This window comes from Anolis sagrei, chromosome 7, assembly GCF_037176765.1.
Source record: "Anolis sagrei isolate rAnoSag1 chromosome 7, rAnoSag1.mat, whole genome shotgun sequence".
Classification (NCBI taxonomy): Eukaryota; Metazoa; Chordata; class Lepidosauria; order Squamata; family Dactyloidae; genus Anolis; species Anolis sagrei.
In genome coordinates, this window is record NC_090027.1 from 33,193,253 (window position 1) to 33,203,260 (window position 10,008).

General features: G+C 39.2%; 1 protein-coding gene across 1 annotated transcript in view; it reads right to left on the bottom strand.

The window, feature by feature from the left end:
* Window positions 1-9,542, bottom strand: part of PRDM10 (PR/SET domain 10) — a 105,713-nt gene extending 96,171 nt beyond the window's left edge. Inside the window, exon 1 of the mRNA XM_060787621.2 lies at window positions 9,357-9,542. The gene's annotated coding sequence lies outside the window, so the exon portion shown is untranslated. The remainder of the gene's footprint in view (window positions 1-9,356) is intronic.
* Window positions 9,543-10,008: the final 466 nt, after the last annotated feature.

Genomic DNA, 10,008 nt, shown 5'->3' on the forward strand with positions numbered 1-10,008 from the left:
TTTTCTGTTGGTCATGGGAGTTCTGTGTGCCAAGTTTGATTCAATTCCATTGTTGGTGGAATTCAGAATGCTCTTTGATTGTAGGTGAACTATAAATCCCAGCAACTACAACTCCCAAATGACAAAATCAATCCCCAACCCGACCATTATTCAAATTTGGGCGTATTGGGTATTGGTGTCAAATTGGGTCCAGTGAATTGTAGGTGAACTATAAATTGTAGGTGAACTATAAATCCCAGCAACTACAACTATACATCCTGCATATCAAATATTTACATTACAGTTCAAAACAGTTGCAACATTACAGTTATTCAGTAGCAACGAAAATAATGTTATGGTTAGGGGTCATCACAACCTGAGGAACTGTATTAAGGGGTCTTGGCACTAGGAAGGTTGAGAAACACTGGTGTAGACTAATAACTGACTGAATTAATAAGTGGAACCAAGCTTTCGGAGAGTAGCACACTGCAACAGGTAGCCATGAAGTGATTGTAACATGATTGGAATGGCTCCTGGATGATGACTTTGGATTTTATGTTGTTTTAACAGTTTGTTTTAATGTATTGATTTGTCTTGACATTTATGATTTTTTTTTACTGATTTTAATGTATGGTGTATATAGTATTTTTATGTTTGTGTTTGTTGTGGAATTGAATTGTTGCCAACCTGGAAGCCGCTCTATGTCCCTTTCGGGATAAGATAAAATGGGGTAAAATACAGTAAAATAAATACATAAATACATACATAAATTTGCTATAGGGAATGCTCTGTAAACAAAGAAGCATTAGGTCCTGAGATTCCACTGCTTTGAGTAGTATAATCTAATTTGAGTGGCCATTGAGTGTTTTACTGTGTATGTTGATCTATTTCTTAAAAAGTATTGCCGCTTGCATTTTTATTATTTCTTTTTTTAAAAATATATCATTCTGTGTTTGTCATCTTGAGTTCCCCTTCAGAGAAATATAAACCTATAACCTCTTTTTCCAAAAATAAAAATGAAAGTATCTCTGTTGGGCTATTTCAGTTTTCCTTTCGGGGACAATATTACTAATTTTACAATCCCAAAACGTATTGTATTTGATAATTTATTTCTTTAATTACTTCTACCCGAGTCCTTGGGCAAAAAGGATCCCTGTGGAGTTCACAAACTGTGGCTGTATTTCTGAATTTGAAACTACAAAACTGCAGAAACTGCAAAACTACCAAATAATGAATTTGTCCACTATTTTGTAGTTTTGCAAAAGGAAAAGGAACAATTATGTACACTATATATTCACCATATATACAACTTAATACATCCTGGCAGCTAGCAACTAAAGTTAAGGTCTCAAGTTCCATGCCATTTCTCTTTCCACACAGCTCTCTGTACCCATGGATTCTGCATCCACGGATTCCACCTTCCATGGCTTGAAAATACATATATACATTCCTAAAGCAAACCCTGATTTTGCCATCTTATTTGAGAGAAACCATTTTGCTATATCATTGTATATAATGGTACTAGATCTGGCATGGGCAAACTTGGGCCCTCCAGGTGTTTTGGACTTCAACTCCCACAATCCGTAACAACTGTGGGAGTTAAAGTCCAAAACACATGGAGGGGCCAAGTTTGCCCATGCCTGTACTAGAGCATCCATTGATTTTGGTATCCATGGACTATATTTATTTATTTCACATATTTGTATTCTGTCCTTCTCACCCCTGGAGGGGAACTCGGGGCAGCTTCACAACAGGCATTCATTCAATGCCAACAACAGTAATAAATGATAAAAACAATTAAAACATTACAAAAACATTGTTTAACTCATACAAGTTTGAAATCGTTGTCCAGGTCATGTGTCATTCATACAAACTGGGTCTCAAATTGCTACCTCTACTAATCAAACGTTTGGTCCCATAAGCAGGTTTTGAATTTCATTCTAAAGGATAAGAGGGAGGGAGTCAAACTAATGTCACTGGGTAGAGTTCCACAGGCAAGGGGCCACCACTGAGAAGGCCCTGTCTCTTGTCTCCACCAGTCGCGCTTGTGAGGACGGTGGGACCATGAGTAGGGCCTCTCCTTTCGATCTTAGACTTTGCAGGAGATGCGTTCAGACAGTTGAGATGGGCTAGAACCGTTCAGGGCTTTATAGGCTAAAGTCAGCACTATATGAAAACTAAACCACGGTGGATACCAAGGGGTCACAGCAATGGAATGTTAACATGAAGAAATGATATGGAATCATTTCCTTTCAGACTTTATTTGGGGGAAAAAATCAATTGCCACACATGCCATCATGGTGTTTTAAATACTAATGTAGGTATTATTAATCCGGAACAATGAAGACTGAAGTCTAGGAAATTCTGGATAGAAAAAAAAATCACACCACAATATGCTAATTATGATTAGAGATCAACTTAAATTGGTAGGTTAAGAAACCATAAGGATGGTGCGGGGGAGAACTTAACATAATATGCAATGCAAAAGTCGAACCGAAAGCTGCCACTGGTCATGGTGATTTATGATTAAAGAAAAATATAATAATTCTACTCCCATCTTTCTTTGACAGCAAATCCATACAGCTGGGAAAGGGATGACAGTTTCATAAAGTAATGAATGAAAGTAAAGAATGAGTAAGTAATACAGAATGAGAGTTTAAGAAAGTAAAGAAATGTCAATCACAATGGAATTAAGAATGGCCCTCTGGCTCTAAGTATAGATTACATTGTGAAGACAGTATTTGCTTGATAGCTGAAACATTGAGTTCTGCTATTATTCTGATCCAACTGCATCAAGCACCTACATGGCACAGCAACGATTTTGCAATCATAAACAATGTGCATTTTCCTAAAAATGTCCCTCTGCATATAGTCACAGACCTCACTTATATGGAGGTCTATAACACAGGGGGCTGTGAAAGGCATCCATGCTAACAAGCTAATAATGGATGATTGGAATTGTTGGGTGAAACCGTTAATTTCATCAATTTGTTTCCGCTACTGAACAGGATGCCCCAGTTTCTGCGGTACCAAAGCTATTGCCGTGGGAGTAGCAGTTGCCATAGCAACCCAAGACCGCAGATGCGGAACCGTGCGGTCAGAAGGAATCAACCTGTTCGATATCTACAAGGTAATTAAAAGAAAACTGCTAAACATCCACGAGAATTGGAAACATAGTCGTAATCAAAGTCTTTATGCTAATTTCCTGGTGACTTTTTGCATTTTTCTATCTTTACAAGGAAGGCAGGCAGCCGATCCACAAATCAACAATACGTAGTGTATTTGGATTTAATCTAGTTTAGCACGCCTTTTGATACCATGTTTACGCAACATGCAAGGACTCCCACAATACTACCTTGTCTATTCATCTTCTGCCGTAATATATAAAGACCTCACACGTCTGCATATCAGTTAAAGGTGTAAAAATCAACAAACCTCTCATTTAAAAGCTGTGTTGAAATGGGAACATTTCACATAATATACAAAAAGGATAGCAACTTCTCCTTTATCTCAATATTAGGATGTATACCCTGGGCTGCCCAGGGGTTGGAGAAAGCACTGCCCACCTGCTTTCTCCCTTCTCCAGCTCATAAAAGACCTCACAATGTCTTCCTTGCTGCCCATTATACACCTTCCCTTTTCTTTCATTCCTTTCTCTTCCCTTTTTTCTCTTCCCTTTCTCTGTCTTGCTTTTTTTCCTCCCCTCATACTTTTTCTACTTTCCTTCCTCCCCTCCTTTTCTACTTTCCTTCCCTCCTTTCCTTTCCTTTTTTCCTTCCTTCTCTTCCTTTCTCTTCCCTTCTTTACACTTTTAACTTATAAATGGTATTGTTTTTAGGCTTGGAATCTGCTTTAGATCTAGCTAAAAAGAGGAAAGTGGAATATAAATTGTGCTGGTACAACTGTACCAGAAGCCTAAAATTTCTTTCTATGCATGTGTTTGTTTTGGCCATGCATTTTGCAGTTGGGTGGTTCCTTCCAGGCTGCAGCCATAGGGCCAGCCACCTGCCTATCATCGTTAAGTTCTTTAGTTCCGCCCCTTTCCCCAGGGTTCTGGGAGGGAAAAGTAAGTTTTTAGTTCAGTCTTACAGTTTAGAAGCTCAGTTACAGGACATGAGAGCTTTTCCCACCTGTAGAGAAGCTCCGTTTCTTACAAAGCTCCGGAGGAAAATAGTCCCAAAGCTTCTGGGGATGACAGTTCTCAAAGCTCTGGCTGGGGAATTTGCAGCCTCACAGCTCTACAAGCCTCTAGGGAAGACAGCCCTAAAGCTTCTGAAGAAAACAGTTTAACAGATCCAAAGGTCTCCAGCTGGGAAATCTCTAAAGTTTTGGCTGGTAAGGTTTACTCAGATACCCAAAAAGCAAATTGGAACCGGGAGTAAGGCCCCACGCCAGACTGCCTAAAGAGATTGCCCAGGGAGGGGTCGGAGGGTTTTCCTTGTAAAAGACATAGTTCACAAAGCAAGCTGACTGTCCTTTGTGGGCAAGTTAAGAAGATTTGTGTGTTTTGTTGAAGATCTAAACAATAATAAAGAACTTTGTTCAACTTTCCAAGTGTCTAAAGACTTTGTTTAGGAAAATCCATAGGGCCTCTCAGCCGAGGCACCCCGGCGCCCCGCTGGACACAAACAGCACGTCCTGTTTTAAAAGACAATTGCTATAGGCCCAGTGTGTGTCAGCACATAAATACATATCAAAGTGCTGGTTTTGACCTATAAAGCTCTATACGGTTCTGGCCTGCTTACTTGTCCGAACGCATACACCCCTACGTCCCATCTCATAATCTAAGATCATCCGGGGAGGCCCTGCTCTTGCTCCCGTCAACAGCACAGATGCATCTGGTGAGGACGAGAGACAGGGCCTTCTCAGCTGTGGCCCCCGCCTATGGAACACACTCCCAAATGGGGTAAGCTCCGCTCCCTCCCTCCTGGCTTTTAGGAAAAAAATTAAAATCATGGTCTTGGGACCAGGCCTTCAGGCAGTAGAAGTAAACGTATGCAGCATTTCAGAAAGACAATGACTGGAACAGCAAGATATATATAAATAAAAAAGCAGTATTTAGTTACTGGAATAGTTTTGCTTTAAACCATTAAAATTTAATGGTTATGTTGTAGGTTTTAATGTTAAATTGCATTGTTTTATAAGCCTCTTTGAGCTTTGCTTCAGAGAGAAAAGCAGGATATAATTGTACTTTTTGTGATTTTCCTAGTACTGCATGGTTTTGTGTGATTCCCACTAATTTTAACTAGTCTAATGTTTATACATTCCAGGTTTGAAATGGTAAACTGTGTGTGTGTTTTGTCTTGCAAGCCACTTTGAGCCTCGCCAAGAGAGGAAAGCAGGATATAAGTATAATTGCATTGTTTTGATGACTTCACTAGTTTTAATTCTAACGATTCTGAACTATTCTAATGTACATATATTGCTGGTTCGAAATGGTAAACTGTAGGTTTTTTGTCTTGAGCACACTTTGAGCCTCGGTGAAGAAAGGAAGATAAAAAATATATACATATAATAACACATTTGGTGAGGAAAGGTTTTTTTAATCGTGTCAGAAGCAACTTGAGAAACTGCAAATTGCTTCTGGTGTGAGAGAATTGGCCGTCTGCAGAGACGTTGCCCAGAGGATGCCTGGATGTATTACCATCCTGTGGGAAGCTTCTCTCATGTCCCCGCATGGGAAGCTGGAGCTGACAGGCGGGAGCCCACCCCGTCTTGCGGATTCGAGCCACCGACCTTCAGGTCAGCAGTTCAGCCAGCACAAAGGTTTAACCCATTGGGCCACCGCAACTCCTGTGAGTAAAGGTGTAATGGCACCAAATGGGGCAGAGGGAATAACAATAGTATTATATACTGATAGTGTTTTACAAATATTGAGGTATAATAATATAGTACAATATATAATTTTATATTATATATTACATGTAATATTACTAATCCACTTCCATCTCAGGAGTGTCTGGTGGGGACGAGAGAGAGGGCCTTCTCAGTGGTGGCCCTCTGGCTCTGGAATTCTCTCCCCAGGGAGATTAGGTTGGCACTTTCTTTGTCCATATTTTACAAAGAACTAAAGACATGGATGTTCCACTGTGCCTGTGCCAGGAAATTCTGGCCCCCAGAAAATCCAGTTCCTGCACTTTTCTACTGTTCCCTGCTTAGAATCATGTCTCACCCTTTATTGCCATCCCTAATTTTATCATCCAGTATTTGTATATTATCCATTAGCCGTCTCCTCAAAACTGATTGCATCTGCCCACCCACCCAAGATCAGATATTGTTACTATTCCAGGCCATTGGTTGTTCTTCGTTGTTCTATATTGCGTTATATATTCAGTTGTTTTATATTGTTGTTATATAGATCTATATATAGATATTATATTGATAATAGTATAATGTAAGACGGTATAATACTTATAATACAATATCTCATACTGTAATATAGCAATACTAATATATTAAATATAATCACTACTGATAATATATAATATATAACAATATACTTTTATTATTGTATATTTGAAGTTGCAATGTTGTAAATAAATATGCTTATTGATTTATATATAGATATTATATTGATAATAGTATAACATAAGACTGTATAATACTTATAATACAATATAATATGTAATACTGTAATATAGCTTTTTTTTTAATCGTGTCAGAAGCGACTTGAGAAACTGCAAGTCGCTTCTGGTATGAGAGAATCGGCTGTCTGCAAGGACGTTGCCCAGGGGACGCCCGGATGATTTGATGTTTTTATCATCCTTGTGGGAGGCTTCTCTCATGACCCCGCATGAGGAGCTGGAGCTGATAGAGGGAGCTCATCTGCCTCTCCCCGGATTTGAACCTGCGACCTGTCCGTCTTCAGTCCTGCTGGCACAGGGGTTTAACCCACTGCGCCACCGGGGGCGCCAATATTATATTATATTATATTATAAAATATAATATATAATATTGTGATATAGCAATACTAATATATTAAATATAATCACTACTGATAATATATAATAATATATAACGATATACTTTTATTATTGTATATTTGAAGGAGCAATGTTGTAAATAAATATGCTTATTGATTTATATATAGATATTATATTGATAATATTATAATGTAAGACAGTATAATACTTATAATACAATATGATATCTCATACTGTAATATAGCAATACTAATATATTAAATATAATATATAATATATAACAATATACTTTTATTATTGTATATTTGAAGTTGTAATGTTTTTTATTGTGAGCCGCTTCGAGTCTCTGTATACTCATACTTTTATTATTGTATATTTGAAGTTGCAATGTTGTAAATAAATATGCTTATTGATTTATATACAGATATAATATAGATAATATTATAATGTAAGACAGTATAATACTTATAATACAATATAATATATAATACTGTAATATAGCAATACTAATATATTAAATATAATCACTACTGATAATATATAATACATAACGATATACTTTTATTATTGTATATTTGAAGTTACAATGTTGTAAATAAATAAATATGCTTATTGATTTATATATAGATATTATATTGATAATAGTATGACGTAAGACCGTATAATACTTATAATACAATATAATATATAATACTATAATATAGCAATACTAATATATTAAATATAATCACTACTGATAATATATAATAATATATAACGATATTCTTTTATTATTGTATATTTGAAGTATTGTATATTTGAATATATAATTTATTTATTTATCATGTCAGGAGCAATCAGACATTTGTATTACAATAATATAATATATAATAATATAATATATATATATATATATATATACTTTTATTATTGTATATTTGAAGTTGCAATGTTGTAAATAAATATGCTTATTGATTTATATATAGATATTCTATTGATAATAGTATAATGTAAGACCGTATAATACTTATAATACAATATGTAATACTGTATTGTCGAAGGCTTTCATGGCTGGAATCACTAGGTTCTTGTGGGTTTTTTCGGGCTATAGGGCCATGTTCTAGAGGCATTTCTCCTGACGTTTCGCCTGCATCTATGGCAAGCATCCTCACTACCTCTGAGGATGCTTGCCATAGATGCAGGCGAAACGTCAGGAGAAATGCCTCTAGAACATGGCCCTATAGCCTGAAAAAACCCATAAGAACCTAATATGTAATACTGTAATATAGCAATACTAATATATTAGATACTAATATATATTCTATTGATAATAGTATAATGTAAGCCACTATAATACTTATAATACAATATATAATAGTGTAATATAGCAATACTAATATATTATGATACTAATATAGATATTCTATTGAGAATAGTATAATGTAAGCCACTATAATACTTATAATACAATATATAATAGTGTAATATAGCAATACTAATATATTATATACTAATATATGGATATTATATTGATAATAGCATAATGTAAGACCCTATAATACTTATAATACAATATAATATGTAATACTGTAATATAGCAATACTAATATATTAAATATAATCACTACTGATAATATAGAATATATAACGATATTCTTTTATTATTGTATGTATGAAGTTGCAATGTATTTGATTGTGAGCCGCTTGGAGTCTTTGTCTGGCGGGATAAAGCGTGATATAAATATAAATAAAGCCAAACAACTGCGCGAGGCCACTCGAGTTGTGAGGCCTTGGCCTTCCAAGGAGCGACTGAGCTGCCCAAGACCCCAAAAGTTGCCCAGGTAACCGGCCCCGCCCCGAGGAAAACCCCTCAGCCAATCAAAACCCGCAACTCCGACGCCCCCCTCCCCCTCCCCCCGCTCCTCAACAGCCCCAGCGGCTCGTGCCCAACGGTCATCCCTCGTCCGCCCCAACCACTTTGAGCGATGGGAGGGGGGGAGAGCAAAACGTCCATACGGATTAGAGAGGACAGTATTGCGAAAGCGTGACGGATTGAAGAAATGGGAAAGAGGATCTACACGCCACGGGGGTGGGAGGCCAAACAGGGTTGCCTCAAAGTGCTTGGGAAAGAAAGAAAGGAAAGAGGCCTCGAAATGGCTTCGAGGTGCCCCCCCTCCCCATTCCGGTGAGGTGGCGGGGCCCGGACGATACCAAGCGGGGCGGAGGGGGAGGCGCTTTCCCCCCTGTCCGGGCCGGATGGGGCATCCCGCTCAGGGCAAGGAGAGGGGAGCGGACTGTACCTCTCCGGCAGGGGAGGGGTGGCCCGCCTCCTCCCCCCACCCCGCCGGAGCCAACGGTTTGCCCCGGACCCGGCGCCATCTTGGGTGCGACTAAAACAACAACCCGAAAACCCTGGCCGGGGCCTAGCGGGAGGCTGCGGCCCAGTTCCCTCCCAGGACCGTCCCATCGCTTTACCTGAGGGGGTTCCGCGGCGGCGTCGCGTCCAAGCGGGCTCCCAGGCCCGCGCCACAGATCGATCCCGCCCACCTGCCCTCACCTCACAATGGTAGCTGCAGAGCGGGGGGGGGGAGTGCTCTTTGGCTCATTAGCATAATCTGCCTAGCAACAAGCACTGATTGGTCCGCAGCCACGCTTGGTCTAAAAGCTGGGATGGAGGCAGAAAGGGATACCCCACTTCTACACTGGGGGGCTTCCAAGGCCTCCAGCGACCAATCATCGAGGCGCTCCCACACTGCGAGCGGTTTTCCACCAATCGGGAGCATCCTCTCTCTTGAGCCACTCTCTTGTGGGGTTACAGCCATAGGAAGGAAAAAAACATTGGCTGCCTTCTCATTTGGGAAAATGCTGCACTCGCAGACCTCAGGTGTTGTATTTCAATAGACAGTATTACACCAGCACCCTGCGCAATGCTGCACTCGCAGAGCTCAGGTGGTGTATTTCAATACACAGCAGTAATACACCAGCACCCCACCGAATGCTGCACTCGCAGAGCTCAGGTGTTGTATTTTAATAGACAGCAGTATTACACCGGCACTCTGCCCAATGCTGCACTCGCAGGGCTTAGGTGTAGTTGTATTTCAATAGAGAGCAGTATTACACCAGCACC